Below are 18,094 nucleotides of genomic sequence, written 5' to 3' on the forward strand. Positions count from 1 at the left end.
GTGATAATTTTATGTGTCAACTTGACTGGGCTAGGGACGCCCAGAGAGCTGGTAAAACGCTATTTCCGGGTATGTCTGTGAGGATGTTTCTGGAAGGGATTAGCATTTGATTCAGGAGACTGAGTAAAGAGATCTCCCTCACCAATGTGGGCAGACATCATCCAGTCCATTGAGGGCCCAAATGGAACAAAAAGGTGAAAGAAGGGCAAATTTGCTCTCTTCTTGCCCAGGGCTGTCCATCTTCTCCTGCCCTTGGACATCAGAGCTCCTGGATTTCGAGCCTTTGGACGCCAGGACTTCCACCAGCAGCCCCCTGGTTCTCAGGCCCTTGGACTCAGACTGAATTAGACCACCAGCTGGCAGACAGCAGATTATGGAACTTCTTGGCCTCCATAACCATGTGAGCAAGTTCCCATAATCTCCAGATAGATAGGTCTATATATAGATCGATATGTGTGTATATGTATGTGTGTATATATGTGTGTGTATATATATGTATATATACATATAAACATATCTCCTATTCGTTCTGTTTCTCTGAAGAACTCTAATACACTCCATTTCCATGATTCAGGAGCTCAGCACAGCATAACTGGGAGCCTGATCACCAGTCTCACAGGTCTGACAAGGCTACAATCATGGTATCATCCAGGGCTAAGATCTCGTCTGAGTCCTCTTCCAGGCTCATCTGCTTTTTGGCAGGATTCATGTGCTGCTGAACTCATGATGTCTTGCCCAAAGGAGTATATTTCTGACTTCACCTCTCTCCTTTCAGGGAAGGCCTCTTTGGGGGCTCACCTGATTAGGTCAGGACCACCTAGGGTGATCTCCCTTTTAACTTAAAGTTGACTAATTAGAGACCCTAATTACATCTGCAAAATCCCTTCAGCTTTACCATATAATGAAACCAAAGCATGGAAGTGAAATCCCATTATATTCACAAGTTCCCCCGCCCACGGAAGGGGTATAGATTATAGAGGTCATGTACGTGAGGGGACAGGCATCGTGAGGGCCGTCTTAGACTTCTGCCTACCACAAGTGGATAGAAGAGTGAGTTTTTCTTAAGTGTGTAACAGAACTGCATTTTGGAAAACACACTGCTTGCTTTTCTGACATCGTCATCATGTCTTGAGTTTCTGATGTGAGCAGGGCCCACGGCTAAGTCTGACAACAGAGAGCAAAGCATGCTGTGTACTTTTCTGGCTCTTTTATTGTAGACTGTGTACATAAAAAAGAAAGGAAGCAACAGACAGCAGCATGTGCTAAGTGATAAATCAGGGGTATAAAATCAAAGTGGTCTCAGGGTTTAGAGAAGGAAATCATCACAGGAAGGAGTGACAGAGTGGGCTTAGTGACTGAGCCGGTCATGAATTGAACTGAACAACTCTTTACTAAGTGCTGCGCGACACTGTAGAAAGATGAGTGAGACGGTCTCTGCCTCCTGGGAATGTACAGTCTGGTGGGAGAGACAAACATTGAACCAAATGAATGGGCAGATTAAGAAGTCCTTAGGTTAGAGATAGAACACATAGGAGAGAAACCCTATAAATTTTAAAGGATAAATAGGAGTCTGCCAAATAGTTGAGGTTTAAAATACTTTTGCAGAAAGAGGGAAAAGTAAGAAATGGCGAGGCTGAAGGGCAGGGTGCCAGGGAAGGAGGAAAAGAAGGTGACACCAAAAATGTGTCAGAGACCAAGTGTTGGACTTGTATGCCCTGCCACATAATTTTGACTTAATCGTGAGTCCTGAGAATTCTTTAAGGGGCTTGGAGAGGGAAGTGGAGGGCACTAAAGGCACCAAATAGAATTTTTTTTCCCTGAACTTATTCAGGTATCCTTGGGCAAGCTAATTAACATCTCTGAGCCTCAACTGCCACATCTGTGAACCTGAGATAATAATAGTTTCTGTTTCTGAGGTGTTGATGAGATGATTAAATGGGATATTCTGTGAAAAGCCTTTGAGCCAGTACCAAACGGCCAATATTCGGACAGTGATGAATATTCAGCTACTTTGATCAGAGATGAAGAATCTCTAGGTAAGAAATCAGTGAAGTGTTGGGGATGGGGGAAATTGGGTGAAGAGTGTCAAAAGGTACAAACTCCCAGTTATAGGATAAATTCCAGGGATGTGATGTCGGGCATGGTGACATAGTTAACAATACAGTATTGTATATTCAAAAGTAGCCAAGAGAGTAGATCTTAAAAGTTCTCATCACAAGAAAAACGTTTGTAACTATGTGAGATGATGGATGTTAACCAGTTACTGTGGTGATCACTTCACAATATATACATATATCAAATCGTTATGCTATACATCTTAAATTAATACAATTTTATGTTTCAATTACATCTCAATAAAACTGGGAAAAAGATACTAGTAAATTAAAAGATTAGTAAAAAAAAAAAGTAAGATTAGTAAAGTTGATTAGTAATCACATTGCAGTGACAGTAAGGAAAGAAATCACTATAAAACATGTTTAAAGGTGTTTGAGGGGGCCGGCCCGGTGGCACAGTGGTTAAGTGCGCACATTCCACTTCCGTGGCCTGGGGTTCGCCGGTTCGGATCCCGGCTGTGGACATGGCACCGCTTGGCAAGCCATGCTGTGGCAGTCGTCCCACATATAAAGTGCAGGAAGATGGGCACGGATGTGAGCTCAGGGCCAGTCTTCCTCAGCAAAAAGAGGAGGACTGGCAGCACTTAGCTCAGAGTTAATCTTCCTCAAAAAAATAAAAAAAATAAAGGTGTTGGAAAAACTGAAGATGGTGAATTTTTTTGTCATAACTTTTATATGAAAATTATACATTCTTATTATTTTAAGAATAAATTAGTAAATATCCCAAAGTTCTCCTGAAGCCCAGTACCTGCGGGTTACTGTAAATGTTCAGTAAGAACAGGCTCACCCTTGACCTTGTTCCCAACACAGACATAGATGAAAAGAAGTTAATCTTGTTAATTTGCTGTTTCCTTGTCTAACCTGATGGGTGACTCAAGGATCATCGGATTTATGAGCTTGTTTTGCAGAAGAAAAAGAACAACTTCAAGGAGGTTACCCCGTCACCAGATAACCAGCCCCCAGCTGCTGTTGAGCCCAGATATCAGACTGCCCAAGGGCTGATCTGGAGGGAAAGAAACACGGGGGACTCCTTTGTTTCTTGAAACTCCTCCTGCCAAGCCCTTAGCTCTGTAAAACTCTGCTTTATTCTCTTGTTAAGGTGGATTTGAGAGAACCTGTCCTCCCACATTCTCGTTTTGGCCAATTCAAATAAACCTTTCTCCAGCTGCGAGCACTGATGTCTGATTGGCTGACTGTGCATCAGCACACGAACTTGAGATTAAGGGGTTGGTGTCACCACCACTGAGGAAAAAAATCAGTGTTAACTTCTGGTGATCATAGCTCTAGACATTACTGTGCAATAAGGCGGAGACAATTGAGAGGAAAGGCAGAAATCATTTTATAGAACGAATTGTAACACACAATTTTATATAAAGAGCATTAAACTTTATTTTGCTTGAATTCAAAGACCAAAAAACTAAAATGAAATGGAAAGAATTACTGAATTTTAGTACAAGAGTTGTTCACTCTTTTTAAAAAAAAATTGCTCTTCTAGTATATAGTATAGTTTTCCCTGAAATGAATGTACCTAAACTGCAACTCAAAGGGACAGGCATGAGGAAAAAGTGACACAGAACAATTGCCACAAGGTCCCTACCTGCTTCAGTTTCCGAGCTTTCAGGATAAACCATTCTTCAGACACCCAGGTGTAAAGAGCAAGCCTCCGTGAGAACACAAGTCACTGAGGAAAGAAGAGTCTTTTCAACAATTGATACCAGGGCACCTGGACATCCTCGTGCAAAGGAAGGAGTTTGGAGCCTTTCCTCATATTATATCAAAAATTGGATCAAAATGGCTCACAAACCTATATGTAAGAGCTAAAACTATAGAAATCTTGGGAGAAAACAGTACATTGAGTTAAGCAATAATTTCTGAGATACAACATCAAATTCATGTGATAAAAAAATTAATAAATTGTACTTTACCAAAATTTAAAACTTTTGTACTTCAAACAACACCATCAAGAAAATGATGAAGAAAAGGCAAACCACAGAATGGATATATTTGTAAATCTTGGATCTGCTAAAGGATTTGTATCTACAATATTTAAAGAACTCTTACAACTCAGTAATAAGACAAATGCTATTTTTTAAATGGGCAAAGGATTTGAATAAACATTTAGTCAGAGAAGATATATAAATGGCCAGTAAGCACATGAAAAGAAGCTTAACATCATTAGTTATGCAAATCAACAACATAATAAGATACCAGTTCACACCCATTAGGATCACTATCATAAATAAGATGACAATAACAAGTGTCCACAATATGGAGAAATTGCAACCCTGATACATTGCAGGTTGGAATGTAAAATGGTGCAGCCACTCTGGAAAACAGTCTGGCAGTTTATCAAAATAGTAAACATAGTTTTAGCATATGATCCAACAATTCCATTCCTAGGTATATGTCCAAAATAAATGAAATGCATGTCCACACAAAAATTTGTGTGTGAATGTTCACAACAGTATTATTCATAATAACCTGAAAGGGGAAATAACCCAAATATCCATTAACTGATTAATGGATGAAATAAAATGTGATATGTCCATTCACACAGTAGAGGAGTATTTGACCATAAAATGGGACTGACACATGTTACAACACAGATGAACCTTGAAAACATTATGCTAAGTGAAAGAAGCCAGTCACAAAAGACCAAACGTTGCATGATTCCATATATAATATATATATATATATATATATGAAACATCCAGAAGAGATGAAGCCGTGGGTCAGTGATTGCCAGGGACTGGAGGGAGGAGAGAATGGGGAGTGCTGGTAAGGGATGGGAGGCTTCTCTTTGGGATAATAGAAATGTTCTAAAATTAGATTATTATGATGGCTGAAAAACTCTGTAAATATGCTAAAATCCATTACATTGTACACTTTAAACAGGTGACTTTTATGGTATGTAACTTGTATCTGAATGAAGCTGTTTAGAAAACAAAAGCATGTTTCTTCAAGGGGTCAAAAATGAGACTCACCTCTCCATGCCAAATTCACTGATAAAAGATTATAGGGCAATGTCGACAGGGTTCTGAGGGAAAGACTGACCTAAGAAACTTGTCCACAGTCAAGATGTCTATTCAAACACAAAAGCAACAGACTGCTAGAAAAGCTACTCCAGAAGAAGTCTAGCCAAACAAGGAGGATTCAAACTGAAGAACTCAGCAACAGGGAAGTCAAAGTAAAAGGATTGGAGGTGGAAACTGAATCAAGGTAAATATAGGATCAAGATTAAACAACAGGGGAAATGTGCTTTGAAATAGAATACAAATATTATAAACCAAGGAAGATAATTGACTCCTATCTTTCAGAGATGAGAAAAATGTTGACTTCCTTCCTCTCTCCCACCTCCTGCCCTCTGATTTTGCCGTCTGTGTCTTTAAGGTAGTCAGCAGAGGCGCTCGGTTTTGCTGTTGTACAGGAGCAAACCACTCCAGAATCTCAGTGGCTCAGCAGCATTGTGTTACATGTCTCACTGTTTTTCCCAGGGCTCTGCTCCACACAGTCACCTTGAGACCCAGACTGACAGGCTCACCATCTTGCAGCTGCAACACTGGGAATACCTGGCGCTCACTGCCAACACCCCATGGGAATAGATTTCTGGAAGGGGTTCACGCAGGCCATGAAATGTTTTAGCCCAGAATTGAGACTTGTCACTTTGACTCACAGCCCTTTGGCCAGCCCATTTGACTCACAGAACATTGTCCTATCTTAACTGCAAGGGGACAAGAAAGCATAACTTCTAACGTCCCTGGCAGAAAGGGAGGAGTGGATATGGGCAAGCTCTAGGAAGGTCACCCATGGCACATGACTTGAATCAAGCCAGTCATGGCTGTCTTCCCTGGACTTGAAGTACCTCGCTAAGATATGAAGGGTCAGAAGTGGCAGAGAGCTTCTGCTTCCATGGATTGTGAGAAAGACTTCCTCTTTCTGGGGCCCTGACACGAGCAGCACCATGTCCGTGGGGCAAGCTTTGGGATCTTGTACTCATCAGCTGCAGGCTTCCTGTCCTCGTAGGACCTTGGTAAGCTACAATTTTGACTGTGGTTCTCCCTGCGGAGCCTGGGAGCCAAGCTGCTTCACCAGCGCTCTAAAGAAGCCCGTGTCTTTTCAAAAGTTCTTCATCTCCTTAAAGCAGCCAAAGAGGATTTTTGTCATTTGAAATTGAGAACTCCTACCTCTGGCATCTCTCCAGAGGAAACTGCTAACAGTTGCTATGGATTCTTCCAGTCTTTTTTCCAGGCTGTGGTATGCAGATAGATAAGCATACAGAGAAATACATGCAAACATAGAAATACATCACAGCGTCTGTATACTAATGAAATTGGGACTGAGGATGGATTTTGATAGGTGCTGACAAGTCATTTCCCAAAAGGCTACACCAGCACTCCCTACTTTTCCACATTCTCTTACACTAGAAAGAGCCAATATTTTACATTTTACCAGTCTAGTGATAGAAAGATGTTCTAACTTACATTTTCCTAATTGCCAGTCAGATTGATCATTTTAGTATATGATTATTAGCCATTTGTATCACTTATACTATGCATTGCCTATTCATATTATGGCCAATTTTTCTTAGTGTTTTTTCTGGTCTTTTTCTTATTGATTTGCAATTACTCTATAATCATCCTGGATATTAATCTTTTGACTATTAAGAATGTTGAAAATATTTTTCCCAGTATAAAACTTTCTCTTTAGCTTTATTTTCCTAAGAATTTTACTATGCCCCTTTCATTCACCATCATGTTAGCAAACATTTACTAATGCCTTGATATTATCATCTCATTTCAAGAGGAAAAAAAAGCTAAGCTCCGAATTTGCCCTCTTTTTTAAACATTAAGCTCTCTTATGCCTGGATATGAAACATTCATGCAAGTTAGCATGGGCCTTGAAGTTAACCAAACAAGTTTCTTCCCCTAAAACATTCATGAACATTTATGTTTGTGAAATTATTAAAAGAAACCTCGACTAAACTGGAGTCTAGAAGGCCTGTGGGGGAGCCCTCATGCCCTATCTTCCGTGTCAATTACTCCAAGCAGGAAGAGACCTACCCTTGCATCTCCGCAGGGAGGTGCTTTCCATTTTACTGCCCAGCAGGAGGAAGGAAGACTTCTCTCCCCACCCCCAGCCCCACCCTCCTGCACCAGCCGCCACTGAGAGACTGTAGCCACCCAACCAACGAGAAGCCTCTGCAGCTTGGACTCTCAGTTTTCTCCAATGGACTGTTTCTTTATTATCGCCCCCCCAAGTTCCCCTTTTCCTCTATAAAAGCAAGCCCCTTCCTTTGTTTCTCTGGATTTCCCTGTGGTCCACCATAGCCTGCATGGCCTGAATTGCAATTCTTTTGGTTGTTCCTGAATAAACTCCTTTGCGAGGAAAACAACTGGCCACTTTACTTTTTTTTTAAATATAGAAATTTATTATTTTTTTTTAAGATTTTATTTTTTTCCTTTTTCTCCCCAAAGCCCTTCAGTACATAGTTGTATATTCTTCGTTGTGGGTCCTTCTAGTTGCGGCATGTGGGACGCTGCCTCAGTGTGGTTTGATGAGCAGTGCCATGTCCGCGCCCAGGATTGGAACCAACGAAACACTGGGCCGCCTGCAGCGGAGCGTGCGAACTTAACCACTCGGCCATGGGGCCAGCCCCTGGCCACTTTACTTTTTAAGGTGGCATTCTGAACCTCCCAAGCACCAGAATGCCACTTCTTCTGATCACCTTTCTTTCCCCCTTTTTGTTTAGGAAGCACGTGTTTCTTTGGGTCACTTGTCCACAGGCCCTCCTCCTTTCAGAGAGTGGGTCTGCAAAGACAGCACACAGCCATTCGTCTGCAGCACGTTTGTCTGCCTCTCAGCCTTAGACGCTTCTACTCATTCTTGATCTTTGATGTATATATCATATGAGTGTATTATACGGACCTCGCATACCTAGAAAACTATGATATGTGGCCTTCTAGCCCCTGCAGGGCCAAGGTGACATGGGAGAGAATAGGGGCTGTAGGAGATGACGCTCCTCCTCAGCTCTGGTAGTTAAGTAAATATTGGGAATTGTCGCTGAAGTAACATGTGGCTATACCTGCCATCAGGTCTGTCTTACAGCAGGGCCTGAGTAAGTGGTGGCGACTGTTACCGTGCATGTCAATATACATTTAAAATCATGTTCCCTCAGGCACTCAGTTGTATGATTTTACCTCCTAAAATTCACAGTACAACTAAGAAGCATTTTATTCTGCACTGGTATGTTGTGGGGTTTTTTTTGAGGAAGGTTAGCCCTGAGCTAACTGCTGCCAATCCTCCTCTTTTTGCTGAGGAAGACTGGCCCTGAGCTAACATCCGTGCCCATCTTCTTCTACCTTATATGTGGGATGCCTACCACAGCATGGCTTGCCAAGCGGTGCCGGATCTGCACCTGGGATCCGAACCTGTGAACCCCGGGCCGCCAAAGCGGAACGTGCACACTTAACCGCTGCGCCACTGGGCTGGCCCTGACGTGTTTTCCTGCTGAGTTTCCTAAAATGTCCAGGCTGAGATGTAGGCAGCAGAGAACAGGAGTGGCTCTTGTTGGCAGTCAGTAGACAGGAAAAGCTTCCATAAAACATAAAGTTGCCATTAGCTTGATTTTTTTAAGGTCGCTCAGGAAGGCTGTATTTGGCACCACTGTCTTGGCACAGTCATTACCAGCAATAAGCTTAATGTGAGGACATGGTGGCTGGAACTGCAAGTGACTTCCTTGAAGGTAAATTGTCAACAGCATTTCTTGGAAAGTTTAACTTTCTAGCAACACTGAAAGCTTGAGCTAACAAACACTTAGGGGTTAATGGCCGTGGACGGTCTATTTAAAGCTGCCTGCTGATGGTGCCCGCATGTCCATGACTCAGACTGCAGGAGCGTGGGGCCTTTGTCACATCAAGGTGCCCATTCATCACCATCATGCTTACCACTTTCAGAGTTCTACTGTGTGCGCTTGTGTGTACAGACAGGGTGCCGGGACGGCGCCTTTCCATGTGTCATTTGATCTAGGAGCTCACCTGTTGGACAGCTATTAATCAGAGGAGAAAGCTGAGGCGGGGAGGTTAAATGACCTGCTCAGTAGGTGGAGGAACTAAATACAACTGCCAAATCCGTGCACTTTTCTCCTTGCACCATTCTACTCTTCGCCATGCACTAATGAGTCTTTCCTCACCCAATTTGGTCATTTGCATATTTACTTGGCCTTTCAACTAATGAGCAAAGTTGGCAAATAAGTCTAACAAGTGTATCCTGTGTGCTAAACACCACCAGGTGCCTCACACACATCATCTCAGTCCTCACGCTTCCAGGAGGTATCACCTTTGAACTTTTTTATATTCGAATATTGTCATTTATTTTTTAAATAGAAAATACATACAGAAAGTACACAAATCCTAAGAATACAGCCCAGTGGATTTTCACAAAGTGAACACACCCGCATAATCACACTCAGCTCAAGAAACAGAATGTTACCAATCTTCCAGAAGCTCCCTCATGCCCCCTCCCAGCCACTGATCCCAGCCGGCACCCCAAGGAGAACCATAAACCTGGCTCTTCACACAGTAGATTTGCTGTCTGGAATCAGTCTCGTCTCTGTAGCTGACGATTTTTCTTTATCTGCAAGGCTGTCTTAGCTGCTCAGCCTGCTATGACAAAGTACCACAAAAACCAGATGCTTAAACAACGGAATTTACTTCCCACAGTTCTGGAGGCTGGAAGTCCAAGAACAAGGGGTGGTCAACTTGATTCCCAGTGAAGGCCTCTTCCTGGCTGCAGACAGGCCCTTGTCATCGTGGCCTCATGTGGGAGAGAGAGAAAGAGCTCTCTCTCTGTCTCTTCTTACAAGGCCACAGCCCTATTGGATTAGGGCCCACCCTTATGATCTCATCTAACCTTAATTATTGCCTGAAGACCCTATCTCCATATACAGTCCCACTGACGGTTAGGGCTTCAAAATATGAATTTGGGGGAGCAGGGTGCACAATTCAGCCCATACCAGAAGGCAAAGCTTCTCAAACTTTGGTGGCTTTAGGATCCCCCAGAGAATGTGTTGATTGAGATCCCATCCAGAAGACACTGATGGAGTGGGCCTCGGGTGGAGAGCTTCTTCTGTATTGGGAGATACGTCCCCTGATGACACTCACCGCCGCCTCAGCCATCAAACCAAAGTGGCCTATGTTTGAGCTGTTTGTCTTCCTTACATTCCTTTACTCATCCACCCTCTCTGGCTAACACTTTTTTTTTTTTTTTTTTTTTTTGAGGAAGATTAGCCCTCAGCTAACTACTGCCAGTCCTCCTCTTTTTGCCGAGGAAGCCTGGCTCTGAGCTCACATCCGTGCCCATCTTCCTCTACTTTATACGTGGGACGCCTACCACAGCATGGCTGCCAAGCGGTGCCATGTCCGCACCCGGGATCCGAACCAGCGAACCCCGGGCCGCCGAGAAGCAGAATGTGCGAACTTAACTGCTGCGCCACCGGGCCGGGCCCCGGCTAGCACATTTATCCCTATGCAGCTTGCATGAGGATTTTTGTGTCTGATTTGGAGAGGATTACAAATAATTGAAGAAACAACATTTTTTAAAATACAGGTTTTATATTTTACAAACCCAGAATGAAATTGATAAGCCAGGCGTCTCCTGTCATGTGGGACTAACTTCAAAGTGAAGGGCACATACAGTGATTTCAAATCAGAATCTCTGCTAAACGTCCCATAACTTACTAGAATACTCTAGATGTCCCCATACGGCAAGGCGTCTCAGTAACACTTATTTCTTCTATAGGTATTGAGTGCCTAATTTGCACTAGATACACTGAGAAGGCCTGCCTGCCCAGGTTCATATCCCACCAATGTCTCCTTGTGGAGCCAGAGCAAAGGCCTGCCTGTCGTTGTGGTTCTGGCACCAACTCTCAGATTCTCTCTGACACCAACTAGGTGTCCAACAACTCAATTCAATTCTGACACTAACTGCCCAGAGTTAGTGGCAGATCTCACAGGTTTAAGGATTCAGTTCCACAAGACCACCCCCACACACCAATGGCAAGTCCTGGGAGGCCACTCACACTGCTGACTGACCAGCTATAGATCAGGGGTGCCCATGGCCCCCTCCTTAGTTTCAATAATTCAGTAAAATGACTCACGGAACTCAGGAAAACACTTTAGTTATGTTTACTGGTGTATTACAAAGGACACAACTCAGGAATAACCAAATAGAAAAGATGCGTAGGACAAAGTATTGGAGGGCACGGAATTCCCATGAATGAATTCGTGGGGGACACAAACATCCAGTCTGTGGCACTTCTCCTCTTGTAACACAGGAATTCATGTAGTATTTATTTTTTTAAATCACTTCCTTTATAATTATTTGAAAAGGTGTTTAGTTAGGATAGCTTAGGGCAGTTCCCTCTTCCTGCCAAGGTTCCTGAAATATCTCACAAAAAGTGTCACTTTGTGCGACCTGTGTATCCCTGTGTTCATTGCAACATTATTCACAACAGCCAAGACATGGAAGCAACCCAAGTGCCCATCAACCAATGATTGGATAAAGAAGATGTGGTGTATATATACAATGGAATACTACTCAGCCATAAAAATGACAAAATCATCCCATTTGCAACAACATGGAAGGACCTGGAGGGTATTATGCTAAGCGAAATAAGCCAGACTGAGAAAGACAAACACCATATGATTTCACTCATATGTGGAAAATAAACAAACACACGGACAAAGAGAACAGTTTAGAGGTTACCAGGGGAAGGAGGTGGGGGTGGGCACTGGGGGTCAAGGGGAGCACTTACATGGGGACGGACAAGAAATAATGTACAACTGAAACTTCAAAATGATGTAAACTATTATGAACTCAATTTAAAAATAGTGTCACTTTGTAATGAGAATTTGAGAGTAATTTCCCACTGAAGTAGTTGAAGTCCATGGGCCTTAATGATGAAGTCGGCAGACAGCTCGCAATGCTTCAGTAGTCTGAATTTAGGGGCCAGTACTAAGTTTCACATGGGTAAGGGGGATCGACTTCAAGCTCAGACGACTGTTGGGTTCCTCGTACCTTAACCCGGCCCCATCTCCTCCACGTCTCACTCTTCTTGTTAGAGCCAGGACCAGATCAGGTGACCTGTCAAAGGGAGGGCACAGTGGCCAGGCCCTCAGATAGACAAGAACAATACCCAGGCCGCTGGAACTTGCCACATCCTTGGCACCTGCTGATAGAATGGAGGCCAACAAAGAGGGACCAGTTTCCCCGAAGCTGCTAAAACAGTCTTCTCCAGTGAACTCTGGAATATGAGAAACTGCAACCTCTCTTGGGCCAGAGACTACCCACTCCCCAGCCCCTTCTCCCCTGACCCCAGCCCTGGCCTCTAGGGAAGGGAGGAAGCATTACTCATTGCTGTGTGTTACCCATGTTTTGAGTCTTTCTCTTCAGAGTCCAAAAAGTCTGATTTTGGCTCCACTGATGAACTAGAAAGCTATTCCTTAATGAGACTGATACAAAACAGGGTCAGAGAAATGGGCAACTGCTCCTGCAAAAAACTTCTGACTTCGTTAGGGATCTCCCATTTTTGTGAGGATGGAAGATGGGGCTCAGGCAACACACAATACTTTTTCTCCAACACACTTCTCCTTCCTTTAGACTTTAGGAGTTCAGCAACTCCTTCATTCTGAGGGGGGCATTTTTGCTGTCTGCTGCCATTTGAATTGTTCCAGCAACACTTTATAGTTTGTTGTTTTAAGAGAAGACGTAATTTATTGGCTCATGTAAGTGATGAGTCTGGGGGTCATTTTACCTTCAGGCTCAAACAATATAATCAGCATGGTTTCTTTCTAGCTCCTCCAGGTCATTGTACTACGTGGTGATGAGGCACCAGCCAGCAGTGCCAGGAGAAAGGGAAGCCACAACTCTTGCTCAGCAACTGTCTTTGGCCTGGGGTCATGAGGTCAGACCTGAGCCACTCCCTGGAATGAGGAGGATGAGATGCCAGGCCTGAGTGCCATCTTGTCCTCGCAGTGGAGGGTGACCTGAGTCAACCTGCAGCCCAGGCTGGAGAGTGGTCAAGGTGTTCTCCTGGGGACCTCTCAACACATGGCCACCAGCTCCTGTTCCGTGAGCTCCATCCAGGTGGGTGCATTTTTCAAGTTTGTTCATTTTTATTACTGAGTAGTATTCCATGGTATGGACATATCACAATTTGTTTAACCTTCACCCTTCGAAGGACATCTGGGCTGTTTCTAGTTTTAGGCTAGTACAAACAAAGTTGCTATGAACAATTGTGTAAGGGTTTTTGTGAGGACATAGGTTTTCATTTCTCTAGGATAAATGTCCAGTGGTGCAATTGTCAGGTCATATGGTAAGTATAAGTTTAGTTTTTAAGAAACTGCCGAACTATTTCCAAAGTACTTGTACCATTTTGCATTCCCATCCACAATGTACAAGCGATCCAGCTTCTCAGAATCCTCGCCATCATTGTGTATTACCACCCTTTTTATTTCAGCTGTTCTGGTTGGTGTGTAATAACATTTCAGTGTGGTCTTAATGGCCAGTGACATTGAACATCTTTTCCTGTGCCTATTTTCCTTCCATATAGCCTCTTCAATGAAATGTTTATTCATATATTTTGCCCATTTTTCTTTTTTTTTTCTGCTTTATTTCCCAAACTCCACCCCCCACACCCCCACCCCCACCCCGTACATAGTTGTATATCTTAGTTGCAGGTCCTTCTAGTTGTGGGATGTGGGACGCCCCCTCAACGTGGCCTGACGAGCGGTATCATGTCCACGCCCAGGATCCGAACCCTGGGCAGCGGAGCGCGCGAACTTAACCATTCGGCCACAGAGCCGGCCCCGCCCATTTTCTAATTGGACTGTTTTTTACTGTTTTGAGTTCTTCATATAGTCTAAATACGAGTCCTTTATTGGATATGTGGTCTGCAAATATTTCCTCCCAGTCTGTAACTCATCTTTTCACCCTCTTAGAGAGGGTCTTGCACAGAGAAAAAGTTTTTATGAAATCCAATTTATCATTTTTTCTTTTTTGGTGTCATGTCTAAGAACTATTCACTGCTCTAGATCCCGAAGCCTTTCTGCCATTTTCTTCTAAAAGTTTTATAGTTTTCCATTTTACTTTAAAACCTATGATCCATTTTGAGTTAATTTTTGTAAAAGATGCGAGGTTAAGCCAAGTTCTCCCCCCCCCCCCCCCCGCCACGTGGATGTCTAATTACTCCAGCACCATTGGTGGAAAAGGCTCTCTTTCCTCCATTGAATTGCTTTTTCATCTTTGTCAGAATCAGTTGGCTGTACTTGCACCAGCCATCTCTGCTTTCTCTATTCCGTGATCTATGTGTTTGTCCCTCAGCTAACACCACGGTCATTTTTTTCCCAGTTTCATTGAGAAATAATTTACAGACATCACTGTACAAGTTTAAGGCGTACAGTATGATGGTTTGATTACATATACGGTGAAATGATCACCACAATAGGTTCAGCTAACATCTACTCATATAGATACAAGAAAAAGAAAAAGAAATTGTTTCCTTCTGTTGAGAACAGTTAGGATTATTTTCTTAGCAACTTTCCTATATGCAATACAGCAGTGTTAACTATAGTCATCACGTTGCACATTACATCCCCAGAACTTACTTACCTTATAACTACAAGTTTGTGCCTTTTAACCACCTTCCTCCGCTTCCTCCTCCTCCCATCCTCCACCTCTGGTAACCACAAGTCTGATCTCTTTTTCTATGAGTTGATTTGGTTTTTGGTTTTCTTTTTTTTTCTTAGATTCTACATATAAGTGAGATCATACAGTATTTGTCCTTCTCTAACTTATTTCACTTAGCATAAAGCCTTCAGGATCCATCCATATTGTCACAAACAGTAGGATTTACTACCTCATTTTTTATGGCTGAATAATATTCCATTGAATATATATATAGCACAACTTCTTTATCTATTCATTCATCAATGGACGGTTAGGTCGCTTCCATGTCTTGGCCAATGTAAGTATTGCTGCTATGAACATGAGGGTGCAGATATCTTCTCAAATTAATGTTTTTGTTTCCTTTGCATATATACCCAGAAGTGGAATTGCTGGATCATCTGGTAGCTCTATTTTTAATTTTTGGAAGATCCTCCATACTGTTTTCCATAGTGGCTGCACCAATTTACAACCTCACCAATGGTGCACAAGGATTCTCTTTTCTCCACATCCACACCGGCACTCGTTATTTCTTGTCTTTTTGATAATACCATTCTAATATGCATCAGGTGACATCTCATTGTGCTTTAATTTGCATTTGCCTAGTGATTGCCTAATGATGTTGAGCATCTTCTTGTCTATCTTCTTTGATATACAATCTTCAATACCACAGTCTTGATTACTGCAGCTGTGTAAGTCAGTCTTAACATCAGGCAGAGAGAGTCTTCCTACTTTCTTTTTCTTTTTCAAAGCTGTTACATTCTAGTTCCTGTTCTTTGCCATATAAATTTTAGAATAAGCTTTCCTATGTCTACAAAAAACGCTGGTAGAATTTTGATAGGAATTGCATTAAATGTATATATAGATCAATTTGGGAAGGACCAATAGCTTTATGATGTTGAGCCTTCCAATCCATGAACACAGTATGTCTCTTCAGTTTTTAGATCTTTTTTCATTTCTTTCATCAGCATTTTGCAGTTTTCACTATACAGGCCCTCACATATTTTGTTAGATTTACACCTAAGTGTTTGATTTTTTTTTTGAGCAATTGTAACTGGTATATATTTTTAATTTCATTGTCCATTGCTAGGACATAGAAGTACAATTGGTTTTTGTGTGCTGATCTTGTATCCCATGGCCTTGCTCAACTTACTTATTAGATCTAGAAGTTTTCTGTAGTTTCCTTGGGATATTCTATGTAGACGATCATGCCACCTGCATATGGAGACTGTTTTATTTATTGCTTTCCAATCTGCACTCCTTTACTTTCCTTTTCTTGCTGTATTGTACTGGTTAGAACTTCCAGCACCATGTTCAATACATACTTCACTTTTTTAGACTCCTAAACCATCTTCAGCATGTTTTTTAAAAAACTTATCTGTGAAACACTTACTGAGCATGTACCACGCACACACCTCTATGCTGAGAGCCAAGGGGATGGAGGTGAAGGAGCTGCAGTTCTGGTTGGAACAGCTCTCATTCCAGAGACAGAAACAGACCAGGAAATAAATATGAGCCCTCCTGGGAGGGACCAGCTCCCAAGGAAGTGAGCACAGGCTTTAGGTCCAGGCACAGTGACTAATCAAAGGAGCCCATGTTTCCTCCCCTGCCTCCTCCCTGGTGCTTTGGGCAACGGGTGGTGGGAGGTGGGCACAGAAACCCATAGAGTCACCCCAGACATCCCCGGCACCTATACCAGGAGCAGCACTTCCTCACAAGCACAGTAGATTCTGTGGTCCTGGAGATCTAAGACCTCACTTCCTTGAGGTTCAAGTGGTATAATTAAAGAAAATGCACGGGAGAAAACTCGGTTCTAATGGGGGATTGTTGAGTCCTCTCTCTGAGTAGGCAGGAGAGAGAAATACGTAGAGGAGGTCTTACATCTAAACCAGGCAGTTGGCAGAAGCGGAGCTCTTGTTGTCCTCTCCTGGTGCTGAGTCAAAAATACCTCCGTGCTTAGAGGCTTGAAAAACCATATTCATTTCCAGCCAAAACAGGGAGTAATGGGCCCCCTGGTGCATCCACATGTGCGCATGTCTGCTCCTCTGCCTTGCTGTGAGCAGAGGTGGTCCGTCCGCCTCCTGGGCCCTCCTGGCCTGCTCTCCTGCACGTCCCTCCCTACAGCTTTGTGTAGTTTAGAAGAAGCCTCACTAGACTGGGCTGTCTGGGCTCTCGGTTTCTCTGGAGAACTGTGTGCCTGGGTTCTAAGGCTCTAAAGGGTAGGAACTCAGTTCCTTCTCAAGTTAAGATCCCTGCCCTGACGAGTAAGAAAATATTCATGGCATACTGAGCCTTTGAAATTCACTCATTTGTTCACTCTTGGTCAGACACATTTGTGCCCAGGGCTGTAGCTACATGTACTTCACACTTTGACCTGTTCACCACACCAGCTGCATAGCTTCAGCCTTTATGAATTCTGGAGAGCAGGGAGCAGCAGTAGGGTCCGTGAGCAAGGGTGCCTGAAGCTTTCAGCTTCTTTTACTTTGCCTTGGTGTCATCCTCAGCAATGCAATGTTTTCTATTGCTCTGTGTCTGTTCAGTGATTCCATTCAACATAGTTACTTTCTGTTGTCCCCAAGCAAGCCTCAAGCAAATGGTTATCTTTTTCAGCATGAATCAGCATCTGCGCTTGTAGCTTGTCACCAGCTCCTTCCTTCTGGGTCCCCAAATCCTGCCTTTCCTTTTGTGGTTAGATGTTGACTGTTTATTCAGTCTCATTCTTCCCCCATCATGTCTACATGTAAAGGTCTCCTAACAGAATCGTGAGGGGAAAAAGGTAGTAGTCTTAAATTGCTCTCATTTGTTTCCATCTCTGAGAAACTTAAACTCGTTATATTAAGAGAATCCTTGTAACATTTGTAAGGCACTGACTCTTGGAATGGGTCCCAGTGACCTCAGAGAGGGCTAAGAAGGGAAAGTGTGTCTGACCTCTGGCTCTGTCCTTCCCCTGGTGTGTATCCAATTGAGCAGCTTTAGAAGCTAGAAATTCAGGAGATCTCCAAGCCCTAAGGTGCTAGACAGTTCAGGGACTGGGACAGCTTTCAGCTTTACTGGGACAAGGCCTAGAACTTCTAAGGTGTCAACCAAGACCCGAAGGAGTTGCTACCAGCATATTCCCAGAAAAACCAGAGGGCAATTTTCTTATTTTGGTAAAATCTTGAAGTGCTGGCTTTGCCATTATTTATCTATTCTTGCTCAGGTCAAGCCTATCCTCTCAATTCATCCACGCTGTGATGCTGGGCCTGGCAGTCTGCAAACTA

General features: G+C 43.1%; 1 long non-coding RNA gene across 1 annotated transcript in view; it reads right to left on the reverse strand.

Moving 5' to 3' along the window:
* Positions 1-1,192: 1,192 nt before the first annotated feature.
* LOC103541983 (uncharacterized) overlaps positions 1,193-18,094 on the reverse strand; it is a 30,835-nt gene continuing 13,933 nt past the window's right edge. Inside the window, exons 2-3 of the long non-coding RNA XR_542598.2 lie at positions 3,712-3,795; positions 1,193-1,456 (exon numbers count right to left, since the gene is read on the reverse strand). This is a non-coding gene — a long non-coding RNA (uncharacterized lncRNA). The remainder of the gene's footprint in view (positions 1,457-3,711; positions 3,796-18,094) is intronic.

This window comes from Equus przewalskii, chromosome 17 (genome assembly GCF_037783145.1).
Source record: "Equus przewalskii isolate Varuska chromosome 17, EquPr2, whole genome shotgun sequence".
Taxonomy (NCBI): domain Eukaryota; kingdom Metazoa; phylum Chordata; class Mammalia; order Perissodactyla; family Equidae; genus Equus; species Equus przewalskii.